Raw genomic sequence first — 9,122 nt, 5'->3', positions numbered from 1 at the left:
TCTATAGGTAGCTCAAGTTTATATGCATTATCATTTATTTTCTCTAACACCTTAAAAGGACCATCAGCGCGTGGCATTAGCTTTGATTTGTGCAAATTAGAAATCTATCCTTACGCAAATGTAACCAAACAAGATCTCCAGGTGCAAACACAACATGTTTTCTACCCTTATCTCCAGCAATTTATATTTAGCATTCATACGCTCAATGTTTTCCTTAGTTAACTCATGCATTTTTAAAATCAATTCAACACGATGTTTAGCTAAAGTTGCAGATGTCCAGTGGCACTTAGTCTCCCGGGGATTCATGGATGGATATACATGTTGGCCCAGACACGGTGAAGAGGAGTTCCTGAATGAAGGTACCCATGGCTACGAGATGCCAAACCCCGATCAGTGTCACATGGATGTTGAATCTAAGATCGGGGCAGAGGCGTCAAGGTACCAATGGAACACCGAAAAGTCGAAACACCCACTAGAAAACCAAGACGTCGACGCAGATGACGACGATCTTGATATGCCAGATTTTGCTGCTATGATTGCAGATTTTGAGGGCCCAAAAAGGATATGATTAGGTACAAGGATCTGCCAACCATTGATGCGGACTCCAAGAAAGAATTGTATCCAGGTTGCAAAAAGAAATATTCCAAATTGAGTGCCACCCTGGCGCTTCTCAAATTTAAAGCAGCAAACGGTCTATCATACAAGGGCTTCACAGAGATGTTAGGTCTTTTCAAAGAAATTCTTCCGGAAGATAATGTGCTCCCCAGAAGCACGAATGAAGCGAAGAAAATTGTTTGCCCATTCGAACTTGAAGTACAGAAGATACACGCTTGTGTGAATGATTGTACATTGTACCATGGTGAGTACAAAGATTTGCATGCATGTCCCACATGCAAGCATGCATGATACGCAGGAGAGCAAAGGACAAGTACAAATTGGACGACGAGATCAAGACAGGAATCCCGTTCAAGGTTGTTTGGTACTTACCTTTAATTCCAAGGTAGAGGCGTTTGTTTGCAAACCCTTGAGAGGCAAAGTGGTTGCGGTGGCATCATGATGAGCGAATTGCGGATAAGTATATGCGGCACCCGAAAGATGGGGCTCAGTGGGAATTAATCGACAACAAGTTTCAAGACTTTGTCAAGGATCCTAGAAGTATAAGGCTCAAGGAGTATACTGACAGGATGAATCCTTTTGGCGATATGAGCACCAATCACAGCACATGGCCGGTGCTTCTGTGCATATCACTACTAGAAAAAGGGCTATAGATGGGATTGACACTAATGGCGCACCAGACAAGCGGTGCGCCATTAGTATATACTAATGGCGCACCACCTTCTGATACGCCATTAGAGCTGAAACTACTAATGGCGCACCTGGCCCAGGGTGCGCCATTAGTATCAAATTTTTTTTTGAACTAGTGCGCCTGTCCAAACATACTAATGGCGCATCCAGACACAGTGCGCCATTACTAGTTGTAACTAGTAATGGCGCACCTGTCGGAAAGTGCGCCACTAATGTTGTTTTTTTTATTATATTTTTTATTCCTTTTTTGCAAAACTACTAATGGCGCACTGTTCGACCGTGCGCCATTACTAGTTTAAACTAGTAATGGCGCACTGTGGAACAGTGCGCCATTAGTATGTTTTTTTTGCAAAACTACTAATGGCGCACCACCAGAAGGTGCGCCATTAGTAACCTGGATTACTAATGGCGCATTTAGAGTTGGTGCGCCATTAGTAAGTGGGCAGCAACAAGATATTTTGGACAGCCTCTCCTACCCACACTCACTTTCTCCCCACTTCATTCTCTCCACCTCCTCCTTGTCTCGGGTGCCTCCTCTTTCTCACCTCATTTCCACCATAGATTCATTCAATTTAAGTGGTTAAATTACCTTGTTTTGATAGGTAAGTAAGGGGGGAAGCTATATTTATGTTTTTCTCCCTACAACAATGTGCACATGCACTTTTTATGGCCTAGCTAGATCTATGTATGTTCATGGTGTTGCATATGTTTGTGGTGTTGCATATGTGTTTGTGTTTGGAGGTGTACCGGTATTTGAAATGCGATAGTTGCCAATATTTTGCCGGAATGTTGATTCATTTCCGTTTCGGCGAGAATTTTGGCATTAAGCATTCTTTTTGGTCCTATTTTTAGGGGAAGTCATGCCAAATTTTTTCTTGGTTCTAAAATATCGTTTTGCTCTACCCCGCAGGCGACCATGGTCCGCACGATGACCGAAGGCATCGTGAATAGGTTTTTGAGGTCTGCGAAGGCCGAGATGCTTCAAAAGAACGAGACGGAGATAAGATGTCCGTGTCGAAGATGCAAACTGAAGAGCCTTATTGCAGACCCGGAATCCGGGCAGGTGCGGGACCACCTGCTCTTGCGTGGTTTCATGGATGGCTATCGGTGGCAAGGTGATGAAGATGCCTACGAAGTCGTCCATGGGGGCCGGGCAAGAAATGAGGAAGGGCAGCAAGACAACCACCGCGGCTCGGGCGGGCGAGAAGACGAAGAATCCCCAGGAGATGATCACGACGGTGATGCTGTACACAGTCATCATGTAGAAGATGCAGGACATGATGATGAGGAAGATGCCGGAGCAGACGACGGGCATGATCATGAAGATGATGATGCCGGCGGAGCAGACGACGCTGGACCATCGATGGGCTGGGTGCAGGACCCTCATATTCAAGAGCTGCTTCTCAAGCAGACGGATAACGCAAGAGCTGCCACCCGAGAGAAAGCCAAGATGGATCAACTTGAGTTAGACGCGGTTACTCCATTGTATGAAGGATGCAGGCCCGAGGATACCCGCCTGAAAGTAACGCTCATGGCTCTGGAGATGAAGGTAAAACACAAAATGACCGACGCATGCTTCGACGAGAACATGTCATTCTAGCACGAACGTCTTCCCAAGGGGAACAAGTGCCCGACCAGTTTGGAGGAGGCGAAGAAAATCGTGTGTCCTCTGGATTTACTGCACGTGAAATACCATGTGTGCATGAACAATTGCATCATTTATCGGGACGAGCACGCGGAGTCTACCATATGTCCGGTGTGCGGCGTCACTCGATACAAGAAGAGGAAGAAAGCTCCTCGAAAAGTGGTGTGGTACTTTCCGATCACTCCTCGTCTGCAGCGGTATTTCGCGGACCCTAAGGTAGCAAAGCTCCTGCGTTGGCACGCGGATAGGGAGGACAAGAAGCGAGAAGATGACGCAAATGATCCGGAGATAGATAAAAAAGACAAGATGCTGAGTCACCCTAAGGATGTGAGCCAGTGGCAAGCGTTGAACTTCGAAGACCCAGAATTTGGGAACGATCCAAGGAACATCGTGCTGGGCGCGAGCACCGATGGAGTCAATCCGTTTGACAGCCAGAGAAGCACACATAGCACCTGGTCTGTGTTTGTGTGGATGTACAACCTTCCCCCCTGGTTGTGCATGAAGAGGAAGTACATTCACATGAGTATGCTAATTGAAGGACCGAAACAACCAGGGAACGACATCAATCTGTATCTAGGGCTGCTGAAAGAGGAGCTTGACACGCTGTGGAAAACGCCAGCCAATACGTGGGACGCCGCAGAGAAAGAATATTTCCCTATGAGAGCCGCGCTGCTCACGACGGTGCACGACTATCTCGGTTACGGATATGTCACGGGGCGGGTGGTCCACGGATTTTCTGGATGCGTCAGGTGCATGGATGACACAACGTATCGCCAGCTAGATAGAGATCCCGGGTCTTCGAAAACCGTGTTCATGGGACATCGAAGGTGGCTTAGCGATGATGACCCATGGAGAAAACGCAAGGATCTGTTCGATGGTGAAACCGAACCCCGAGGACGCCCGCGTACGAGGAGCAGCGAGGAAATAGACGAGCTGTTGAAAAATTGGAAAGACTGCCCACTGCCGGGAAAGAAGCAAAAGGCGCCAGAGCCGGGAAAGAAGCGAAAGGCGCCAGAGCCACTGCTGAAGGTATGGAAAACGAGGTCTGTTTTCTGGGACTTGCCGTACTGGAAGATCCACCGTGTGCCTCACAGCCTTGATGTCATGCATATCACGAAGAATGTGTGCGAGTGTCTGCTTGGTACCCTGATCAACATGCCAGAGAGGACCAAAGATGGGCCGAAAGCAAGGGCAGACTTGAAATCAATGGGCATCAGGCAGGAGCTTCACGCTATATATGATGATGATGATGATGAGGCGAAGCAGGACACGGAAAGTCGTCGCAAAGGCAAAAAGGCCAAGAAGACCGAAAATGACTACCCTCCCGCGTGCTTCACTCTAAGTCAGGAGGAGATCGAGCATTTTTTCACCTGCCTCATAGGAGTAAAACTTCCTTACGGTTACGCGGGGAAGATAAGCAGATACCTAGACCCAGCGAAGCTGAAGTTCAGCGGGATGAAGTCTCACGACTGTCACGTGCTGATGACGCAGATACTTCCAGTTGCAATCCGTGGGATCATGGACACGCACGTCCGTCAAACCCTATTTGGCCTATGCAACTTTTTCGACGTCATCTCTCGGAAGTCTGTTGGCGTGAGGCAACTCAGAAGGCTACAGGAAGAGATCGTGGTGATACTATGCGAGCTTGAGATGTACTTCCCGCCCGCATTCTTCGACGTTATGGTGCATCTGCTGGTCCATATCGTGAACGATATCATCCAACTCGGGCCGACGTTCCTGCACAGCATGATGCCGTTCGAAAGGATGAATGGTGTCATCAAAGGATACGTTTGCAACATGTCACATCCAGAGGGAAGCATAGCCAGGGGCTTTCTGACTGAAGAGTGCATCTCCTACTGCACGAATTATTTAGGCATCGAGAACCCCGTTGGTCTGCCCATCAACAGGCACCTCGGCAGGCTCGCTGGATGGGGTCACCATGAGGGTCGCCGGGAAATGCATGTCAACTTCGAGGGTCGACTCGCCGACTTTGAAAGAGCAAACCTAGTCGCGCTACAACACAGAGACGTGGCCGATCCTTGGGTGGTAGAGCACAAAACCTTTATTAAGAAGACATACAATGACCGAGGCCAACAGAGGACAGACAGAGATATACTCAAAGAGCACAACTCATGTTTCACGCATTGGTTCAAGCAGAAGCTTCTGTCGTACCCTTTACATGAGGATTCTTCCGTGGAAGAACAACTCATATTCGCCTTGTCACAGGGCGCCGAGCACAACCTGATGACCTGTGAGGCGTACGATATCAACGGCTACACATTCTACACCGAGGCCAAGGACATGAAGAGCGATGGTTATCAGAACTCCGGGGTAACGATGGAATCCTACACCGGTAACGACAAGGACAGATACTACGGAAGGATCGAGGAGATCTGGGAGCTGAGCTACGCTGGAGAGAAGGTCCCGATGTTCCGTGTCAGATGGGCCAAGAGCGTCCTAAAAGAAGACCGGTATTTCACCACCATGGTTATACCCGAAGCCAAATCCAAGACCGCGGGCGCAAACGTCACCGCGAAAAATGAGCCATGGGTACTGGCTTCCCAAGTGGACCAATGCTTCTTCATTACCAACCCGTCAAAGCCCAGTCGTGTTGTCGTGAGGAGAGGCAAAAGGAAGATCATCGGAATGGATGGAGTAGCCAATGAGCAAGACTTCGACAAGTACGGCGACCCGAGGATCGAACATGACGACGATGATGAAGTAGCAGCATACACCACAAGAAGAAGCAGGACCACCCTACCTAAATGACGTCCGTTCCATAGAAGAACTCCATTTGCAAAAAAGAAGGGCAAGAAGATTGTGAACAGATAGCTAGCTAAGATCGATTGTATTTAAATCGTAGCCTTCATTTCTCGATTGTATTTCATGGGCATTTTTTGAACTATCATGAATATTTTTAAATTTCATGGACACTCGATCTCGATCCCCCTCCATCTCGATCGCTATCCCACCTCGCCAGATCCGGTCCCCCTCACCGCCGAGCACCCCCCGGTCCACCGGCCGCCGCCGCTGACCCCCCGCACCCTCGATTCCCCTACTCAACCGCCACCGCCGACCCCCCGCACCCCTCCCCTACTCAACCGCCGCCGCCGACCCCCCGCACCCCGCGCACCCTCCCCGCTCCACCGGCATTACTGTTTGATGATATTTTTTTAAAAATTATTACTGTCTTATAAAAAAATATTACTGTTATGATTTAGTTTGAATATATTTAAACACAAATAAGTATCAAACAGCATTTTAAATGCATAAAAAATTTGTGGAGCCTGGGAATCGAACCCAGGACCTCCTGGTGTGAGAACTGGCTGCTGACCAGTCAAGCTAGTAGAGGGAACTTGGTGTGGATCAGGTCAGGTGGAAGATAACCTGTTGGCTCGAGCAGAAATCAAAAAAAAAATACTAATGGCGCACCACGGTGAGGTGCGCCATTAGTATGGATGTACTTATGCCGCACTGAGGGGTGGTGCGCCATTAGTATTGTGCCATTGCTATAAGAAAAAAAACTACCAATGGCGCACCACGAGGTGGTGCGCCATTGCTATAGGATACCCCTTCGCCCGATCCCCCCTTCCCTCTCCCCCTCGCCAGTTCCCTCTCCCTCGATCCACCGCGCCGCTCCTTCCCTCGTCCCTCCCTTCACCGCGCCGCCGCCGTCGCTGCCCCGACCCACTGCGCCGCAGCCGCCCACGCGCCCCCGCCGCCTCCCTCTCCCCTTCCTCTCCCTCGAGCCCGCGACCTCCTCGGACGGACGGCGGCGCGAGCCTCCCCGCGCTCCTCGACGGATGGACGGACGGCGGCTAGCCTCGTCGGACACGCTCCTCGACGGCGGCGCGAGCCTCCCCGCGCGGTTGCTGCTCATCGACGACGGTTAGTCTATGTCCCTCCCTCCCTCTCTCCCCCGCTCATCCCCATGCCCCCACGGGGCGGCGACCTAGGGTTAGGAGCAGGAGCTCGCCGCCGCCGCCCCGTCGTGCCGCTGCTCCTGCTTCTTGATCGGTTTTATTAGTTGGGGAAAGCGCATTAGGTTCTTATTAGTTCTCCGTTTCTTCTTGGGTGGTCTCGAAGTGATTTCAGCGAGGTAATTTAGTTCCCGATCCTCGGGTCGGTGCCTCTTGGTGGTGCCTTGGCCCTTTGCAACCAATGTGGTTGGGGAGATTAGGCTCTGACATTGTAGGTGGTGTTCATTACGACCAACGGCACCACACCATGTGTGTTCTTTGGTCCTTCAACCAGTACATAGTTTCACCAGCATTAATGCCTTTAATTGAACTAATTTGTGAATGCTGAGTTTCCCTTGACTTGTCAAGTTGGGACAGTTTGAGATTCAAAGGTTCAAAGGTTTCAGTGAGTAGACTGGATATTTTGTGTGTAGTAATGTTTTGGTGCTTATTGCTTTGGATACTTTTTGTGTATGCTTTGCTGATACTTGTCTTAGGAAAGCTGACACTGCTTTATCTAATTAAGTTCTTCGTGTCTTCCTTTTAACCTTAGAATGGCACAGTCATATGTGTTTGTCAGTTAAATTCAGTCACCATTCTGAATTTTGACAGTACTCTAGACCTGCTTGTAAATTATTCCAGTTTGAAACTGAGATCTGCATGTACACCATCGAGTAAAGCTATTTCAGACACAATAAAGTTGCAAAATTCAGATACTTCATAGACATGTGTGTGTTGCTTTTGTTTCTGCTAAACTGTCTATGGTAGATAAACTGAGCGTTGTGGCCATGCTTGATGCAGGAGCTCAAGAACCTGCGGCCGCAGCTCTACTCCGCCTCCGAGTACTGCGAGAAGTCCTACCTCAGCACCCACCAGAAGTAGATGTGAGTAGCCACCTCAGCTGTTCCTCCTCTCCTCCATTAGAACAGTTGATCAGTGTAAAGTAGTCTGAGTTAGAGAAATGTTGATCAGTGTTATGAGTGTTGGCCAAAAAGCTCGGTCAGTAGCTAACTGCCTCATGTTCTACTCTGTGAACTGCTATGTAGTGTTGCTCATGGATGATGGTAGGAATTTATGCAAATATTCAGACACACAAAATATTGAAGTTGTTGTAACTGATTACTTTCCCAAGTGAGAAAAATACATTCTATTCTACCTATTTCAAACTCAGTGATTGTTGCAGCCAAGAAATGCCTAGCCAATGTTAAATGGTCCTATAAATGACAGTACCCTAACAACTATTCTGCTCATGATCTTATTTTTATTTCTTTGATGAAAGTTGGTTCTTTTCTTCCCAAGTTCACAAAAAATCTTTTACATTTGTAGTGGTTGCCAAAAGCATAATATGACCAGGACAAACATAAACTTTGAGGCTGAAAGGAAATCAAGTAATGAACCACATAGGAATAGAAGGTAAACAAACTATGCTAGTTGAGAATGTACCTCAGGAGTCGATCAGAAGTGCGACGTCTCAATATTTCCTGAAAACCCACACTGGTACTTGAATGATTTTGTGCTACTTCTGTTGATAGAGAATGGCATGTTAATACCATATAGGTACCCAAATAATGTTGCTATGATGTATTGGGGGAGAAATGGTCCAGTATTGCTTGTAGTGGTTTGTCCAAAATGTTGAATGATACTGCTTGGAGATGCATATATTGTTTCACCTCTTCACATGCCAATGTATTTTCCATGTTGTGATGGAGGCCTTTTTTGCCTTGTCCACCCGAGAGGCCCTTGAGTTTGCTGGAATGTCGATTAACTTCCGTTCCGGCAAATTGGGGTACTCCATATGTCCTATTTTCACCAAAGGTCATGCTAAAATTTTCCGTGAATTTTAGCATGACTTTGCTAAAAATAGGACATATGGGGTACTTGTGACTAATGCATGGGCCGGGGTATCTTAGCAGTTAATTAAGTAGGATCAAGTGCCCCGGCATACTTGTGACTAATGCATGGCTTTTAGGGTGCCTCGGTGTTGATAAAAACCGAAATGATGAAAGCTTAGGCTTTTAGGGTGCCTCGGCGTCGAAAAACCCTCAATAATAAAAGCTTAGCTTTTAGGATGCCTCGGTGTCGACAAACCCTAAATGATGAGACCATGATCTTGTTCCTTGACAATAACCAACTTTTTGACCAAACTTTGTTCGTATTTAGAGAGAAACATGGCCAACAACGATGAGGCCGGGGGTTCGGGCGTCAAGGCATTC

Source organism: Triticum urartu, chromosome 6A, assembly GCF_056163025.1.
Source record: "Triticum urartu cultivar PI428250 chromosome 6A, HENAU_Tu73, whole genome shotgun sequence".
Classification (NCBI taxonomy): Eukaryota; Viridiplantae; Streptophyta; class Magnoliopsida; order Poales; family Poaceae; genus Triticum; species Triticum urartu.
Note: the sequence above shows the minus strand (reverse complement) of the source record.